Raw genomic sequence first — 18687 nt, 5'->3', positions numbered from 1 at the left:
TTATTCAAGATTTTTATTTGAAAAAGAAAAAGAGTGCACACTGCACAAGTAGGGGGAGAGGCAGAAAGAGAGGGAGAAGTAGACTCCCAGCTAAGCAGGGATCCCAGAACCCTGAGATTATGACCTGAGCAGAAGTCAGATGCTTAACTGACTGAGTCACCCAGGTGCCCCAAGAAATGATCTTTGTGACCAGACAGAAGTGTTAGCTAAAAGCTATGGTGGTAATAACATTGCAACATATAAATATAACATCAACATACTGTACACCTTAAACTTACACCGTGTTATAAATTGTATTGTTATACATAAAAAATTCTAGAACTTAAAAACCATATAAACATTTACTATAAGAACCAGCACTTATTCCCAAGCATTATCCCAGAGAAACGGAAACCTATGTCCACAAAAATATGTATGTAAATGTTCACAACAGTTTTATGTAATAGCCTAAAATGGGAAACTATTTGGTTCTAGGTTGAATTGTGTCCCCCCAAAATTTATATTTTGAAATCCTAAACCCCCCCATACCTTGGAATGTGACTTTATTTGGAGTTAAGGTGTTTACAGAAGTTATCAAGTTAAATTGGGGACTTCAGTGTGGGCCCTAATCCTGTTTGGTATCTTTATATAAAGGGGAAATTCAGTTAGTGGAGCATTAAACTCTTAATCTTGGGGTTGTAGGTTTGGAGTCCATGTTGGGTTAAAAGTTAAAAATCCTTTTAAAAATGGGTGGGGGCATTTGGAGAGACATGCACACAGTGAGAACATCATGTGAAGACAGAGGCAGAGACCAAGGTGATGCTTTTATAAACTAAAGAACACCAAAGATTAGATTGTCAGCAAAGCACCCCGGCAAGAGACAGAACAGGCTCTCTCCCACAGCTCTCAGAAGGAACCAACCTTGCTAACACCATGATCTAGGATATCTAGCCTCCAAACTGCAAAACAATAGATTATTATCATTCAAGCCATCCATTTTCTGGTACTTTTTAATGGGAACTCTAGCGAAGTAATGCAAACTAATATAAACACTAATTTCAAATATCCTTCAATGGGTCGATGTGGTACATTCATACTGTGGAATATGACTCAGCAATATAAAGGAATTAACTGATGGAATCCAACAACTTGGGTAGATTTCAAGACAATTATGTTGAGTGAAAAAAAGCTAATCTCAACATGTTATATACTGTATGATATCCATTTATTTAAGAGCCTCCAAAATGACACAATTATGGAGAACAAATTAGTGGTTGCCAGGGAATAGGGACAGAACTGAGGAAGGTGAGGGACGGAGATGAATATAACTATAAACAAGTAGTACAAGGGATCTTTGTGATGATGGAACAGTTCTAGATCTTGGTGGTAGTCGTTACAATCATCTACACCCGTGATAAAATTGGACAGAATAAGGGGTGCCTGGGCAGCTCAGATAGTTAAGCATCTGCCTTCAGCTCAGGTCATGATTTCCAGTTTCTGGGATCTCCCTCTTCCTCTGCCTCTCTCCTCAGCTCTGTGTTCTTTCTCTCTCTAAAATGAATAAAATCTTTTTTAAAAAATTAAACAATCATAAACACAGTCACACAAATGAGTACACATACAACTGTAAAAATCTAAACAGACTGTGTATTACACCAATGCCAATTTCTTGCTCTTGCTATTGGACTATAGTTATGCAAAATGTTTTCACTGGTTGAAAATGAATGCAGGGGACCCCAGGGTGGCTCTGCGGTTGGGCGGCTGCCTTCAGCTCAGGTCGTGATCTCGTGATCTCGGAGCCTGGGATCCAGCCCCACATCGGGGTCCTGCGAAGAGCCTGCAAAGAGCCTGCTTCTCCCTCTGCCTATGTCTCTGCCTCTCTCTCTCTCTCTCTCTCTCTCTCTCTCTCTGTGTGTGTCTCATGAATAAATAAATAAATCTTTAAAAAAAGAAATTGAATGAAGAATACATGGAAAATCCTCTCCTGTTTTGGCAACTTCTTATAAAATGTAGTATTATACGAAAATAAAACTTTAAATGTCTAATCAAATTCCTAAGCAAAGTTTTAGGCACCTGGGTGGCTGTATCGGTTGAACCTCCAACTCTTGGCTTCAGCTCGTGATCTCAGGGTCATGGGAATGGAGCCTGGAGTCTTCTTAGGATTTTCTCCCTCCCCTCCATCTCTCTCTCTCTCTCTCTCTCTCTCTCTCTCTCTCTCTCATAAATACATACAGGGGGATCCCTGGGTGGCTCAGCAGTTTAGCACCTGCCTTTGGCCCAGGGTGTTATCCTGGAGACCCGGGATCAAGTCCCACATCAGACTCCCTGCATGGAGCCTGCTTCTCCCTCTGCCTATGTCTCTGCCTCTTTCTGTGTGTCTCTCTGAATAAATAAATAAATCTTTAAAAATAATAAATACGTACATACATATTTTTTAAAGAATGCTAGCAAGCTCCGCCCCCCCAAATGAAAAGGCAAAGGAATTACAACTGCCAAAACAATTGTGAAAGAGAACAAATTTAGAGGACCCACACTATACACTGTATCACAGATTACTATAAAGCTAGTTATCAAGACAGTACAAATAGTGATCAAGACAAACCAACAGAACTAGAGACCTGAAATAGACCCACATACACATGGTCACTTGGACTTTGACGAAAGTACCAAGGCATTTCAATGAATAAAGATAGTCTTTTTCAAAAGGATACCCATGTGCCAAAAAAATGTTACTTAATCCACATCTCATACCAAACGCAAAAATGAACTCAGAATGAATGCTAAACTCAATGTAAAAACCTAAAAGTAGATGGCTTTACTTGTGATCACTAAAAGATAAAAAAAAACCCAATTATCATTTAAGCAGATATTATATGCATACAATGGAATACTACCAAATAATAAAAAGGAACAAACTTCTAATATATGACTCAGCTGAATCTCAAATGCATTATCCTAAGTAAAAGGAGCCAGGCTCAATAAGCTACTTATTGTAGGATTCCAATTATATCAAAGTCTAGAAAAGGCAAAAGAAAAAAAAACCCACCTATGGACAGAGAACAGATCAGTGGTTGCCAGGGGCTCAGGCTGGGGAGGATGACTGACTACACCAAGGATTACTGGGGGATCTGGGGGTGAAGGTACTGGAACTGTAATAATATCTTTATTATGAAGATACTTATGCAACTATATATATATATGCCAAAACTCACAGAACTGTACACTAAAAAGAGTGAATAGGATTTTATGTAAATGATATCCTAATAAAAAATTTTTAAATCTGTGTCCATCAAGTGCTGTCTCCCACTACCACTCAAATGCTTTCTTCTAATTAATTTCTTCAACATCTATACTGGAACCCCAAAATATGTTTTAGCCACTTGAACAATATTTAATTCATCGTTGCTTTGGTCATTTTAATCAATTAACACATAAACTGTCCCTCTTACCAACTGACACAATTAAAGATTTTATCCAAAGGCCATAAAAGCATTTGTAATTTTCACAGATAATACCAAAATTGGCCTCCACAGACAAAGGTTATACCAATCTGTACTTCCACCAGCAACCTATGTGTGGGTCTGTTTCTGCACATTTACTAACAGCACTGTCAAGACTTTTGAATTTTGGGACACCTGAGTGGTACAGTCAGTTAAAAATGTCCCACTCTTGGTTTCGGCTCATGTTGTGATCTCAGCATCATGGTCATGAGCTAGAGCCCTGTGTGGGCTCCTCACTTAGCACAGAGTCTGCTTGTCCCTCTTCCACCCCCTCTGCCCCTCCCTTTGCTCCCTCACGTACACGCTTCTTTCTCAAATAAATAAATATTTTTTAAAACTTTACAAAAAAAGGACTTTAAAATTTTGCCCATCTGCTATGGTTAAAAACTCAGGGTACAGGAGAATCTCCCTTAAATGAGATTCCACTTCACAAACTTAGGAACCAAACATACTTTAATAAATCCCCTGTTGCTCAAAATTGATAAACTAAAAGATTTGGATAATGTAGTATTATTCATCATTATCTGAATTCTTGCTAATGAACAACAGGAACCAAATAGGTCTGGCTAAAGAGGGGTACTTGTAGTTTTAATCTGCACTTCTCTAATTTCTTTATGTTTATTTAAGAGCCATTCTTATGGTCTTTTCCAGAAACTCTCTGCTCATGTCATTTGCCCATTTTCCAAGCAAGCTGATGATCTCTTTTTGCCAACTTCAAAAAGTTCTTCAAGTGTTAGGATAGGCTCTTTTATAAGATTTTATTTATTTATTCATGAGAGACACAGAGAGAGAGGTAGAGACACAGGCAGAGGGAGAAGCCGGCTCCATGCAGGGGGCCTGACATGGGACTAGATCCTGGGTCTCCAGGCTCACACCCTGGACTGAAGGTGGCGCTAAACCGCTGAGCCACCAGGGCTGCCCAGGATAGTCTTTCAAGCTTGGTAAGACAGATTCTCTCCATTGTTTCCACAGACAGATCACTTCCTGCTAAAATGGTGTCCTTGTGCAATACAATAGTTGTTGCATACAGCCCCATCATCTCTCCTAGTCTGACTAAACTTTGTCCACCAAGGCTTTATCTTCCAGCCTGCTCACCCCTCTTTATCTGCTGCCATTGCCACATACAAAGGATATTATATTTGCACTTGAGATGTGAGATCAGCCATCTCCTCTTAAACTAGCTCACTACTCTCCAAACTTCTCTGATGCACTACCTACAACCCCTACGTATTTTTTTGTAATCGGCACATGTTACCTCTCTCCAAGTATGCTTTAAAGTTTGCAAAGGATATTTCTTCTATTCATCTCATTACGTATGTATCATACCCAAAAAGAAAAATGCTCTTACATCATGGTAAAACCAGAAGTCTTATCAAAATGCTTAAGTAATGTCATAAAATGGTTTCTATAACACATCAACAACTTCTACTGAACACTAATCAACAATAAATATTTTTTAAAAGGTTAAGAGTTTTGCCCAAGGTCACACCGCTGGTAAGAGGAAAGAATCTGGGCTTGAACCTGCCTTCTGTATATTTAGTTCACAAATAGGTATCTTGTTAGGCTAATCCACATACCATCTCTTCAGAACATAAATGAGATTATGCTCTTAAAGTCTTCTGAATCAGTCCATTTCAAATATAAGAAAGGTGCTGGATTTCCTTCATCTGTATTTAAATATCTAAAACAATTACACAGAAAAACCCCCTGAAATGTCTTATACACCTTGTTCAATACATGCAATAACAATTGTTTCCTTACAGTTGTGTACACAAAACGATCTCTAACAAAATCCTGAGTAGCAGAAAATCCCCAACAGCTGCATTTTACCATCAATCTTACTCTAAAGCAAATAGGCATCTGCCACCTTTAATTGTACTTTTCTGAAAGGGAGCAGTAGCTCCACCATGAAACCTACAATTGATCACTTAATAATGGAAATGACTATGTACAAAAGAGTGGTTCTCTTAAATTCCAACTGCATAAAAATCAAAAAATGCTTATTAAAATGCAATGAATGTCACAGGACCCACACCTAGGACTTCTTCAGTAATCTATAGAAGTCTCAGATATCTGTATTATTCATAAATCCCCCACATAGGTAGGTCCATACTACACTTTAAGAAAAGCTGAGGTAAACCATAGAAATATGCAACTTCTGATGCACACAATGACTCAGTTTTAGAGACAGAATTCATAAGTAGTTGGGAAGAGAAGCAAAACACTTCCCCTTTCCTGTTTTGGGCCACTTTAATTGTCTGAACCTTAATCACTCAAATGCCAGAAACCCAGAGCTCAATGCATTTCCCCCAAAACGTCCTTAAGAAGCTTCCCAGAGTCTAAGCCATCAGTGGTCACCATACCACTCTTCTTCCCACAAGAAGGAAATGGGTCTTTTCTAGAAGATATTGCCCATGTTTAGGTTAACCAAGACTGAAAATACCCAGGAACTTTATTCCACATGGACTTCAATTTGCCACTGGAATCTTCCTCTTTCCAATTTCTATATTCTACAGAAACACCAGGAGCTACTGTTTTTTAGGAAGTCTGAGTAACCCAAAACAAAAGTTTACTTATTTGAAAACAAATATCAGATAAAAAGTTTATTTTTTAAATTGTTGAGTTTAAGAAAACCACAAGATAACCTCTTTTCAGCACTGATCATATTTTAACACCATCAAGCCACTTCCCAATCCTGAGGAGATCCTGCAAAGACCAAAAACTAATGTTTTGATTAATGAAACTGAACCTATGGCTCCAATTACAATGCTTGTCATTATTCCACAAAATGTACTGACTTCAATCTCTTTTTCCAGCCTGTAACCCTAACCACTCCCTTCTACTCAACCTAGAACCATTCTTTAAAGCCCAATAAAGACCCTAGCTTCTAACACTGGTTCCTGGTATCCTCTCAACCTAGCTATTCCTCCCCCACCCTATCCCCAAATCAATTGCCTGACTACCTGTTTCTGTTTACCTAGCATTTATTTCAGCCTTTAAACAATAAATTCTAATAACCAAAATAATTATCCTGTTCTATAAAATTCTCTCTACTCCAGCCCTTAATGAATCGCTTCTTTGAAGCGCAATACACTTCTAGTTAAATGCATAAAATAAAGGATTTCAACTGAAATACTAAAGACCTCTAAACTAGCACTGTGATAGCCCTGATGATAAAAATAAGAGGCATAATTTTCAAAATGTAAAAAAAGGATAAAAATGAATAAAACATGAACTCCACTTAACGATCATAATGCTGACATCTTTAGGGGTAGAAAGGTACTAATGTCTGCAACTTACTTTGAAATACATCAAAAAAAAAGGTCAATGATGGTGAGAAGGGAGCAATGGCTAAATGGATAGATATTTGACAAAGCAAGTATAGCAAAATGTTAAAGATAGAATCTAGGTGATGGATATATGGGTGATCACTGTACAATTATGTATGTTGTAAACTTTTCATAATAAAATATTGGGGGAAATGCATAAAACACAGTCATGCACACCCCCCAAATGAGCTTACAATACAGTGAAGGTGTCACACAAGCAATTACACAATTGAGTACAGTGAAAGTACACTGGCATAAATATGCATTAAGAAGCCCCAGGGCACAGAGAAGTGGCTCTTAAATGGGAAAGAGGAGTTTAGATATGGTTTCCATGTGACCCCAATCTAAATCTGGAAGGACACACTCAGTTATGCTGGAACGTTGGTGCAGGAATATTCCAGGCATTAGAAAGCTCAAGCAAAGAAACATGTAGGCATCAAACAGCATGGTATGTTAAGAGAACTAAGAACAGTTGGATACTACTACAATGTATGAGAAGAGGGAGACAGGGAGGGAGTAGGCTGGTTGATTTGGAATGCCCTGATAAACTTTTACTGAATCTCAATCACTACTCGCTGCCCTCCCCACCCCCCGTAAGGCATATTCCTTGTAGTCTTCCAGATAATCACTACTTCTTTCCAGTCCTATACTTTACACAAGTTTCCATCATTACAATAATGAACCTGTATTTTAATTTTTTGTTTCCTTAGCTACCTTCTATATTAAGACTGTGGACTCTTTTGAGGACAAAAACTGCATTTTATATACAATTCACTCTGAAAAGACATTATAATAGATACACAAAGTTTTTTTGACATAAAGTATGCCCTAAATCACATGCCCATGAACTTCCCACACAACAAAAATTGTCTAGGCTAACTTAGTATAAAGAATAATACAGGGCAGCTCAGGTGGCTCAGTGGTTTAGCGCTGCCTTCAGCCCAGGGCCTGATGCTGGAGACCAGGGATCAAGTCCCACATCAGGCTCATCAGGCTCTCTGCATGGAGCCTGCTTCTCTCTCTCTCTCTCTCTCTCCCTCTCTCTCTCTCTCTGTCTCTCATGAATAAATAAATAAAATCTTTAAAAAAATAATACAGTGGTGCCCAGGTGGCTCAGTCAGTTAAGCAGCTGCCTTTGGCCCATATCATGATCCCAGAGTCCTGGAATCAAGCCCCACGTTGGCGCTCCCTGTTGGCGCTCCCTGCTCAGTTGGGAGTGTGCTTCTCCCTCTCCTGCTTGCCACTCCCCCTGCTTGTGCTGTGTCAATTAAAATCTTTTTTAAAAAAAGAATAAAACTACTTTTTCTAGAAGAAAAAACACTAAATTACATGTATTCCCAGAAAAAAAAATCTGCATTCTTAAAAGCTATGGGGGAGAATTAGATTCATAAATATTAAGTATACACTACTAAAAAAATGTGATTTTACAAAATACAAGGCAGTGTCATCAGGTGGAAAGAACAAATTACAGACCAATACATATAAGCTTTTTAAAAAATTTTTTATAAAGATTTATTTATTTGTGACAGTGCCAAAATGCTTGCATACACACACATGCGACTGGAGGGAAGGGACAAAGGAAGAGGAGAGAGAATCTCAAGCAATCTCAACCAATACATATAAATATGATTCAATTTGTTTATGCTTACAAAATTTCTAAGATAGAAAGAAACTATTAGCAGTGGTTACTTCTGAAACTGAGAATGGAGGGATTGGAATTTCTCACCTTACACCTTTCTGTATTAAATTTTTATCATGGGTAGAGATCATTATTTTTATACAAGTAATAATACAGTTACTCCTTCTTTCAAAGTAGCTTGCTCTAAGAGCACCTGGGTGGCTCAGTATGTTAAACATCTGCCTTCAGCTCAGATTATGATCCCAGGATTCTGGGATGGAGTCCCATGTCAGGCTCCCTGCTTAGCGTAGAGTCTGTTTCTCCCTCTCCTTCTGCCCCATCCCCTGTTTGTGCTCTTTAGTCTCTCTCTCTCTCTCTCTCTCCCTCTCTCTCCGCCCCAAAATAAACAAAAAATTTTAAAAAACAAAAAACAAAGTAATTTTTGCTAAACATTTTAAAAATTATTTGAAGGGATGCCTGGATGGCTCAGCAGTTGAACGTCTGCTTTCAGCTCAGGGTGTGATCCCAGGTCTGGGGATGGAGTCCCACATCAGGCTCCCCGTGGGGAGCCTGCTTCTCCCTCTACCTAGGTCTCTCATGAATAAATAAATAAAACATTTAAAAATAAATAAAAATTATTTGAAGACATGAAAACTATGCTATACAACCCATAAGTTTCCAGACAATGTTTGTGTAAAATACACAAGGTGAACATTCCAAAGAATTACAGTACGGAGAACTCTCAAAAGTTTCACTTTCAGACATATTCCCTGAATATTAATTTAAAACAAATCAGGGCACCTAGGTGGCTCAGTGGTTAAGAATCTGCCTTTGGCTCAGGTCATGACCCCAGAGCCGGGGACTGAGTCCTGTACGTCAGGCTTCCAGCAGGGAGCGTGCTTCTCCCTCTCCCTATGTCTCTGCCTCTCTGTGTGTCTCTCATGAATAAATAAAATAAATAAATATACAAAATAAATAAAATCAGACTGCCTGGATGGCTCAGTCAGTTGAGCACTCAACTCTTGGTTTCCACTCAGGTCGTGACCTCCCAGGTTGGGAGACTAGCCCCACTTTAGGCTCAAAGCTCAGTGAGGAGCCTCCTTGGAGATTCTCTCCCTCTGCCCCTTCTCCCTCACCACCCCTCACATTAATGCAGCACATTAGCACTCTCTCAAAGGGATAAATCTTTTTAAATTTATTTTTTATTTTTTTTTAAGATTTTATTTATGTATTCATAAGAGACACAAAGACAAAAGCAGAGACACAGGCAGAGGGAGAAGGAGGCTCCATGCAGGGAGCCCAATGTGGGACTGATGTGGGACTCGATCCCAGGATTCCAGGATCACACCCTGAGCCAAAGGCAGACGCTTAGCTGCTGAGCCACCCAGGCATCCCTAAATTTTTTTTTTAAATAAAGCAAATCAGGGATCCCTGGGTGGCGCAGCGGTTTGGCGCCTGCCTTTGGCCCAGGGCGCGATTCTGGAGACCCGGGATCGAATCCCACGTCGGGCTCCCGGTGCATGGAGCCTGCTTCTCCCTCTGCCTGTGTCTCTGCCTCTCTCTCTGTGTGTGACTATCATAAATAAATTTTTAAAAAAATAAATAAATAAAGCAAATCAGAGGGGTATATACATGAGCGCACATACACACAGCAGTGGGGGATATCATTTTAACAATACCCTTAATTGGAACACAACTAGGAACTGAAAAAGTATTCTGGTAAGTTTTCAAACCACCAAGACCATCATATTATTTACACAGGCAAAGTCTAACAATCTTATTTTATTTTATTTTATTTTATTTTATTTTATTTTATTTTAACAATCTTATTTTAAAATCAGTATAAATGAGAAATATAAGAATCAATGGTGGAGTGTGTCTTATAGTACAGATGAATGGAAAAGAAGAAATCAAAACTAACACCTCAACGAGTCTTTTTTATGAAGCAATGAAACAGAAAATAACACAAATACCATAAAATATATCAACCATAAAATATATGAAGTAATTTGAAAGGCAGAGGGCAGTAAAGTATTTGCTTTGCTGATTGACAAGACAAGCTACACAAAAAGCAATGGGCATAGAAGATTATAGTGGATGGTTTCCCTCATAATGCTGCATTGGGCTATGTATCTGGGGCGTAAAGCATGCTTCCTTCATGTCACCAAGAAGTTGAAGATTCTCAGATCCATTAAGGAAAAAAATTAGTTATATAATATAGGTCTACTTATTGTGGCTGTAATTTTCAAGAACAAAACTAACGGTAAAATGCAACAGGCTGACTGATAATGTGTGCTGAGAGTCCACTCGAAGAATAAAGTAAAACGCCAGTAGTTGAGAGTATTAAAGTCCCCTCAAAGTATAAGATACAATATATTGGACCATGTCATCTAAGTCAAAATTCCTGAATATCTTAAGGGCAAAGTTCTTCAACGCACACTACATAGGAAGCATTATGACCTTGGTTTCCACAAAATTATATGCAAAATTAGCTTTAAGAAACTCAGAACAATCACATAGCATTCATTACTCTGATAAATCACTTTTCATTTTTCTTCCCAGGCTTTGTAAGTGTGCATAAATGCCTAGATGTAAATTTTTTCAATAATATAAACACAAAATAGGGGGCGCCTGAGTGACTCAGCTGATGGAGCATCTGTGTCTGACTTTATTTCAGGTCAGGTCTTAGGTTTGTGGGAGGGAGCCCCAGGTCAGAGGAATCTGCTTCTCTCTCTCCCTTTCCTTCTGCCCCTCCCCCCTGCTCTCTCTCTCTCTCTCTCTCTCTCTCTAAACTCTAAATAAGTAAAAATCTTTATAACTATAAACACAGAATGGATAATAGTACATAATTTTTCACTGGTATATGCATATCTACCATTTCTATAATATTCATAATAAAAAATACTAAGGGTTTCATGAAATTCTACCAGACATAATGTAAAATATACCTTATTTATTGTTAGACATTAAGACTGACCCCAATATTTCACTATAACTAACACTGCTTTCTGTATATAGATTTTATGTTGAATTATTCTGGATTTCTTCATCATTTGGTCCAAGTAGATCAGTATTTATTTTAGGGCTCTTGATTAGAGACAAGGTACATTTCTACAATATTTGGCTATTTGTGAAATGGGAAATATGCACCTATTCTGTGCATGGTTACTGCCTAAAGGATTTATTTTTTTTAATAAAGATTTTTTATTTATTTATTCATGAGCAAGCAAGAGAGGGAGAGAGAGAGAAAGAGAGGCAGAGACACAGGAAGACGGAGAAGCAGGCTCCATGCAGGGAGCCCGACATGGGACTCGACATGGGACTGGATTTCGGGATTCCAAGATCAGGCCCTGGGCTGAAGGCGGCGCTAAACCGCTGAGCCACTCAGGCTACCCTGCCTAAAGGATTTAAAATAACAGCAGTCAAGCACTTTGCTTAGTGCCTGGCACTAAGTAAAACTCAGTTAAGTGGTAGTAATATTAAAACCTTCTAGTCTACTAACATTTAAGATCAGAATAGTTGTTTATATCAATTTGTATGACTGTTAAATAATATAAAACCTTTGGTCCTATTTGTTACAAATGCTTTCCCAAATTTTTATTTCCTTAATTAATCTCTATACCCAATGTGGGGCTTGACCCCACAACCCCAAGATCAAGCATCACATGCTCTGCCAACTGAACCAGCTAGGTGCCCCAAAATTTGTTTTCAACTTAGTTGTTCCTTTCTGTATTGCAAAAAGTGAGTTTCGTATGTGACATTTTGTAAAATAATATTAATATTACTGAGCATGTTCCATGTGTCAGAAACTTAACATAATACACTATCTTTAATTATTTTAAGGTAGGTGATATCCTATTTTACAGATAAGAAAACAAAGAAGTTAGGTAATTTCCAAAGGTCACACAGTTGAGGAAAGGAATCGTAAGATTCCAACTTAAATTTGCTTGGCTCTAAGGCTTATGTTTTTTCCACTATGCCAAGATACCTCAAAATACACACAAATATTTTGGGAAGCCATTCTCCATTACAAGTATACACAAGAACCAGAAAACTATTAAGAAAACCAAATACCTTTGTTAATCAGCCAGCCAATTCATTCAGTAGCATATATATCTCCAAGATCAAAGACATAGATGATTACAAACAATATAGAAAAAATCAGGAGAACTGGATTGCAATTCTGGCACATTAGCTTTATAATGTTAAATTATTTCATAATTTATATATATGAGATTAAGAGTCCTTAAAGCTTCTTCCTGACCTAAAATTCTACAGTTCTAAAGAACACAGAACCAGGAAACAAGACACACGTTCTAGAGTTTATTTTACCAAATTTAGTTGTGTGACCTTGAGCCACGTTTGGCACCTCTGAAAGGCTAACTCCTCCTTCATAAAGCAGCCTAAATACCACAAGACTTCCATCTCCCTAAAGGATTATTATGACAGAGTGCAAGTGCTATGTAAACTCTACAATGCACTAAAACTATGGTGGACTCATCACTACTGTTACACTTGATTAACACACATAATGAGCAGCACTTTGGAATTTGTTATTAGGTAATATGTTCAACATTGGAGAATACAAAACAAGCAAACACCTCCCCTCCCCTCAATCCTCCTACAAGATGGTGGCAAAAAAGCAATATAGTTTCTAACTACTCTTTTGTTAACTGCTTCAGATTTCTTTTCCACAACTTGCAAAAGAAACAAAGTTTGGAAATACACCAAATCAAATACTTAAGAGCAAAAGCTTGTCATAACTTGTGAAGATAAAACTGATCAGAAAAAAATATGCTAATAGCCATAACTCAGATAATGAACTCAGACATAGTTACATACAGCACAACATTTATTGATGAACTTTGGAGACTTTCCTAGCCTTACTTCTAATTTCTTGTATTCTATAGTAATACTAAGAAGCCCCTCAGATCTCAAAACTTCTTCCACTTCTCAAACTGATTTAAACAAAAAGCAAAAAACCCTGAGTGATTTCTAAAAGTTCAGAAGTTGTTGGCAAATTGAACACCAATAAAAAATAAATTTATTATAAAAAATAAATAAATAAATAGATAAATAAATAAATAAATAAAAGTAAAAGTTCAGAAGTTACATTCACAACTAGACCTGAATTTATTTCTAAATAACTTACCAGTATCCGGATAAATTACCATTATTTTTTTAAGTAGGTTCCAGGCCCAATGTGGGGCTCAAACTCACAATCCTGAGATCAAGTGTCACATATCCTACCAATTGAGCCCCAAGTATCTAGATAAATTACTAAATAAGTTATTCATTCAACAACTAGTTTTTTAAGATTTTATTTATTTGAAAGAAAGAGAGAGGAAGAGGGGGAGGGAGGGGGAAGGAGAGAGAGAGAGAGAGAGAGAGAGAAAGAGAAAGAGAGAGAGAGAGACCAAGCAGGGACCAGGGAAAGGCAGAAGCAGGACCCCCGCTGAGCAGGGAGCCCAATGTAGGACTTGATCCCAGGAATCTGGGATCAGGACCTGACCCAAAGGCACCCACTTAACTGACTGAGCCACCCAGGCACCCCTCAATAAATATTCCTTGAGTATCTACTATGCACCAGGCACTGTCAGAGCCACCAAGGTTACAGCATTAAACTACAAAGTCCCTGTTCCATGGTGTTTAAATTCTAATAGGAGGAAGAGACCACAAAGAAAGAAAATACCAAGCAGTGGTAAAAGATACCACGAAAACAAAGTGATTGTGTTGAGAGGGGAGTATGGCTCCATTCACTACATTTAAGCATAAGGTAACATGTACATGTATGATCATTTTAACTAAAACTATAAATACAATTTATGTTCCTAACTAAAATAAATCTATAGAATGTTTGAAAATTAACTATTCGGGCAACCCGGGTGGCTCAGCGGTTTAGTGCCACCTTCAGTCCAGGGTGTGATCCTGGAGACCCGGGATCCCACGTCAGGCTTCCTGCACGGAGCCTGCTTCTCCCTCTGCCTGTGTCTCTGCCTCTCTCTCTCTCTCTGTGTCTCTTATAAATAAATAAAATCTTAAAAAAAATTAACTATTCGAGGGACACCTGGATAGCTCAGTGGTTGAGTGTCTGCCTTCGGCTCAGGGTGTGGTCCCGGTCCAGGGATCGAGTCCCGCATCAGGCTTCCTGTGAGGAACCTGCTTTTTCTCCCTCTATGTCTCTGCCCCTCTCTGTGTGTCTCTCATGAATAAATAAAATCTTTAAAAAGAAAAAAAAGAAAATTAACCCTTCTATATTTCCATTTGCCCCAGACCTTAAAATTTTCACTACAAAGTTGCTAGCACAGGGGCACCTGGCTGGCTCAGTCCATACATAGAGCATGCAACCCTTGACTCAGGGTCCTGAGTTTAAGCCCTACATTGGGTATAGAGCTTACTCAAAAAAAAAAAATTGGGGGCACCTGGGTGGTTCAGTTGGTTGAGCACACAACTCTTGATTTTGGCTCAGGTCATGGTCTCAGGGTCCTGAGATGGAGCCCACAACAGGCTCTGCACTCAGCGTGGCATCTGCTTCAGTTTCTCTCTCCCTCTCCCCATACTCACATTCTCTCTAAAGATTTTTTTTAAGTTGCCAGTGCATCTTTAATTACTTCAAAGTTAGATGGTCCAGAACATTCTCAGGTATCCTAAAGAAAGAAGGGTATGTTTTTACATTGGTTTCACAATGCCTCAGCACTGACAAATTCTCAATAGGGAAGTCTATGGACTTTCCTCCAGGAAGTAGTCTATGGACTACCACCTGACATAACCATAAATGCAATCATGTAATTATTTTTTCAATCATGTCACTTTTTATAAGAATGTCTAAAAGCCAATTTTAGTTTATTTACCCTGCTCATGACTAAAAATAAGCATTACTATCAAAAAGCAGGCAGAACTAATAAAAACTTAATTTCACTGTATGTTTCACTGTTAAAAAGATTACACGGCAGTAAGAAAAAAATCTGGGCTTTTCCCCTTGGTTCTCATACTCTATTTACATACAGCTCCTCTACAACACAGCTACTTTAATACAGTTCATCTACAAACTGTCCACTGAATACAACTTAGTACTACTGAACAAGAGGATGGATAGATTATTGCAGATTTCCTAAGTAATTGCTGCTTGTATACTGAAATGAACTAAAAACACAAAGCAAACATTACAAAAGAATACACCGATAGAATTTAAAATAATTAGATACATCTACTTAATACTAAGAACCATCACTACCAGTAATTAACCAGAAAACTATATACTTGTAATTAAAAAGCCCTCAGATAAAGCTAAGTGTTATCTGTCACATTCAAAATACCTTGCTCAAAAATAAGAGGAAATGTTCCTTCTAGCTAATAAAGAAACACAAATTAAAGGCATCTGAGACATCAATGGCAAAACTGCTTAAAACGGTATCTCCAAACCAGGGATAACATAGTTATTACCATACATCACAGCAACAGAAGCACTGTTAGGTGGATACAACCCTACTAGTAAACAATCTTCAGTTACTTAGAGATTTTAAAAGTTCACACTGATTAACAGCATGATCCCACTGCTGGACATAATTAGGAAAAAAACCCACAAAACTACTCATAGAAGCAGTGCCTTCATTCTAAAATAGAGGGGAAAAAGACACAAATGTCAGCAAGAAAATTATTAGGTAGTTCATGGTATGGCACAAAAAAGGCAAAAGTTCATCATGTTGTATACCTAAAACAAATATAGTATTGTATGTCAAATATAACTCTAATTCTTTTAAAAAGTAGGGCAGCCCGGGTGGCTCAGCGGTTTAGCGCCACCTTTAGCCCCCCAGGGCATGATCCTGGAGACCCAGGATCGAGTCCCACGTCGGGCTCCCTGCATGGAGCCTGCTTCTCCCTCTGCCTGTGTCTCTGCCTCTCTCTCTCTCTCTCTCTCATGAATAAATAAAATATTTTTAAAAGAATTTATTAAAAAAGATAAAAAGATGAAAGTATATATAGATAAATTGGTTCTGAGCCCCAATTCTAATGTGTTTCTTCCCACAGAGCACTAAGAAATTCTCCAGACACCATCTGGGTGTCCTACAATTCAACTCAATTCTGACACTTATCTACCTCGAGATAGCATCAGATTCCACAGGTTAAGGGTTCAGTTCTACAAGACTGCCGTCGTCACCACCACCACCTTCTGCCACCAATTGCAAGCCCAGGTCACCTGTGCTTCTGACAATGGGCTACATACTGGAGATTTCCATGACTGCCTCCTTAGACTTCAGAGGACAGTTGCAAGTTCAGGTTGTCACCTTCTAACTGGCTATAAATCAAGAGGTTCCTAAGACCCTCCCCTCAGGCTCAATTAATTTGCTGGAGCAGTTCACAGAACTCAGAGAAATCTTTTACTTTCTAGATCACCCATTTATTATAAAATGATACAAATTCCCAGGAACAGCTAGATGGAAGAGACACATAAAGCAATATACAGAGAAAGTTTACCTGCCCACCCAGAGCTCACCACTCCCCAAACCTCCAGGTGTTCACAACCTGAAAGCTCTCAGAACCCCAGCTTTTGTGTCTTTATGAGGGCTTCATTACAGAGGCATTATTGATTAAATCACCAGCCACGGGTGACTGAATTCCATATCCAGCCCCTCTCTCCACTCCCCACAGGGTTGGCACCACTGGCAACCAACCATCCCCATCCTCAAATGCTTTCCAACAGTAACCTTGTTAACATAATTAAAGTCACCTTAATCTCTCAACAGGAAATTCCAAGGGTTTTAAGAAGCTTTGTGCCAGGAATGGGGTCAAAAACCAAATTTACATATTTCTTATAAATCACAGTATCACAATACCCCTACCTCATATTGTAGTTAAAAATAAATTCCAGGCATTAACTTTCTTAATTTGAAAAAAGGCAGAAAATATTTCCATGTGGTGGCGTGGGGAGTGGGGTGCTGCAGGGGATTATATCGGAATATGGAAAAGCATTTGATGTTCTGTATTCTTCTAACAATATATACATTACAACCATATAAAAAATACACATGGTACTCTGTACTTGCCCTTTTTACCACTTAACATACCCATTAGAGCTGCTTATTTAGTACCTTTCATCCCCAGTACACCAAATTCTTTGAGGGCAAGGGCCCAGCTCATTGCTTTATCACCAGTGCTTATTAGTACAGTGCCTGCCACATACTAGACACTCAAATATTTGTGGAGCAATTGTACTTCTGGGTATATACAAAAAAGAACTGAAAGTAGGGTCTCAAAAAATATTTGTATACCCATATTCATAGCAGTATTCACAATAGCCAAAAGGTGGAAGCAACCCAAATGTCCATCATGGATGAATGAACTTTGTGTTATATACATACAATGGAATATCATTCAGCCTTCAAAGGGAAGGAAATTCTGACACATACTAAAACAGATGAACCTTGAAAACATTATGTCAAGTGAAATAAGTCAGTCACAAAGGGACATATATTCTATGCTTCCTCTTTTATAAGGTCCCTAGAAATAGTCAAATACATAGACACAAAGGAGAACACTGGTTTATCGGGGACTGTTTGAGGACAGAGGTGAGATAGGAAGTTGTTTAATGGGTACAGAGTTTCATTATGAGATGATGAAACAATGCTGGAGATAGATGGTGGTAATGTTTGCACAACAATGAATAATACCACTGAACTGTACACTTGAAATGGTAAAAGTTTACCAAAATTTTAAAAATTAAATATTTTTAGAAGAAAGCACTAGAATTACGGGTAGTTTTCAAGATCGATAACAATTTATCTTTGTAATATTATCCCAAGAAGCAGAAAAGTGAGATTTTATAAAATACTCATGTTTGGCATTATTTCTACCCAAGATAACTTTTCCACAAAACCTAAAGAAAACTGAAGTGGTTACCTACACACTTTATTTCACATAGAAGTACAGAGGGAAGATAGAAAAAACAGACTCCAACAAATCCAATCATAATTATCATAAGTGCTTTGCAGAGGACATCAAATTGCAGTGTACTAATACCATTCACATATTTAAGGACAATTAATTCTTTCGATTATCCACACTAACATAAATGTTTCATAAAAAATAATTCCAAGGAATTTTTTGGTTGACCTTTTAGAAAGCAGTAAGCAAGATATGCCCTCCCTTCTTGTCCTAGACCACTTCCCAGCTTAGTCTTATTCTTGGTAACCTAGAAGAAGAACCCAACTCCCAAGAGATGCCACAAAGAAAACAATCTACATAAGGATAATCATTGATTATA

The 18687-nt window shown here is 38.2% G+C and overlaps 1 protein-coding gene across 19 annotated transcripts in view; it reads right to left on the bottom strand.

The window, feature by feature from the left end:
* STAG2 (STAG2 cohesin complex component) overlaps positions 1 to 18687 on the bottom strand; it is a 136940-nt gene that overhangs the window by 97858 nt on the left and 20395 nt on the right. For 3 of the 19 annotated variants that reach the window (XM_072744213.1, XM_072744202.1, XM_072744216.1), the window contains exon 2: positions 14991 to 15073. The exons of 15 other annotated variants lie outside the window; for them this stretch is intronic. The gene's annotated coding sequence lies outside the window, so the exon portion shown is untranslated. The remainder of the gene's footprint in view (positions 1 to 14990; positions 15074 to 18687) is intronic. One more of the 19 variants, XM_072744221.1, reaches the window with a different exon arrangement.

This window comes from Vulpes vulpes, chromosome X (assembly GCF_048418805.1).
Source record: "Vulpes vulpes isolate BD-2025 chromosome X, VulVul3, whole genome shotgun sequence".
NCBI lineage: Eukaryota > Metazoa > Chordata > Mammalia > Carnivora > Canidae > Vulpes > Vulpes vulpes.
Note: the sequence above shows the minus strand (reverse complement) of the source record. Positions and strands in the feature narration are given on the sequence as shown.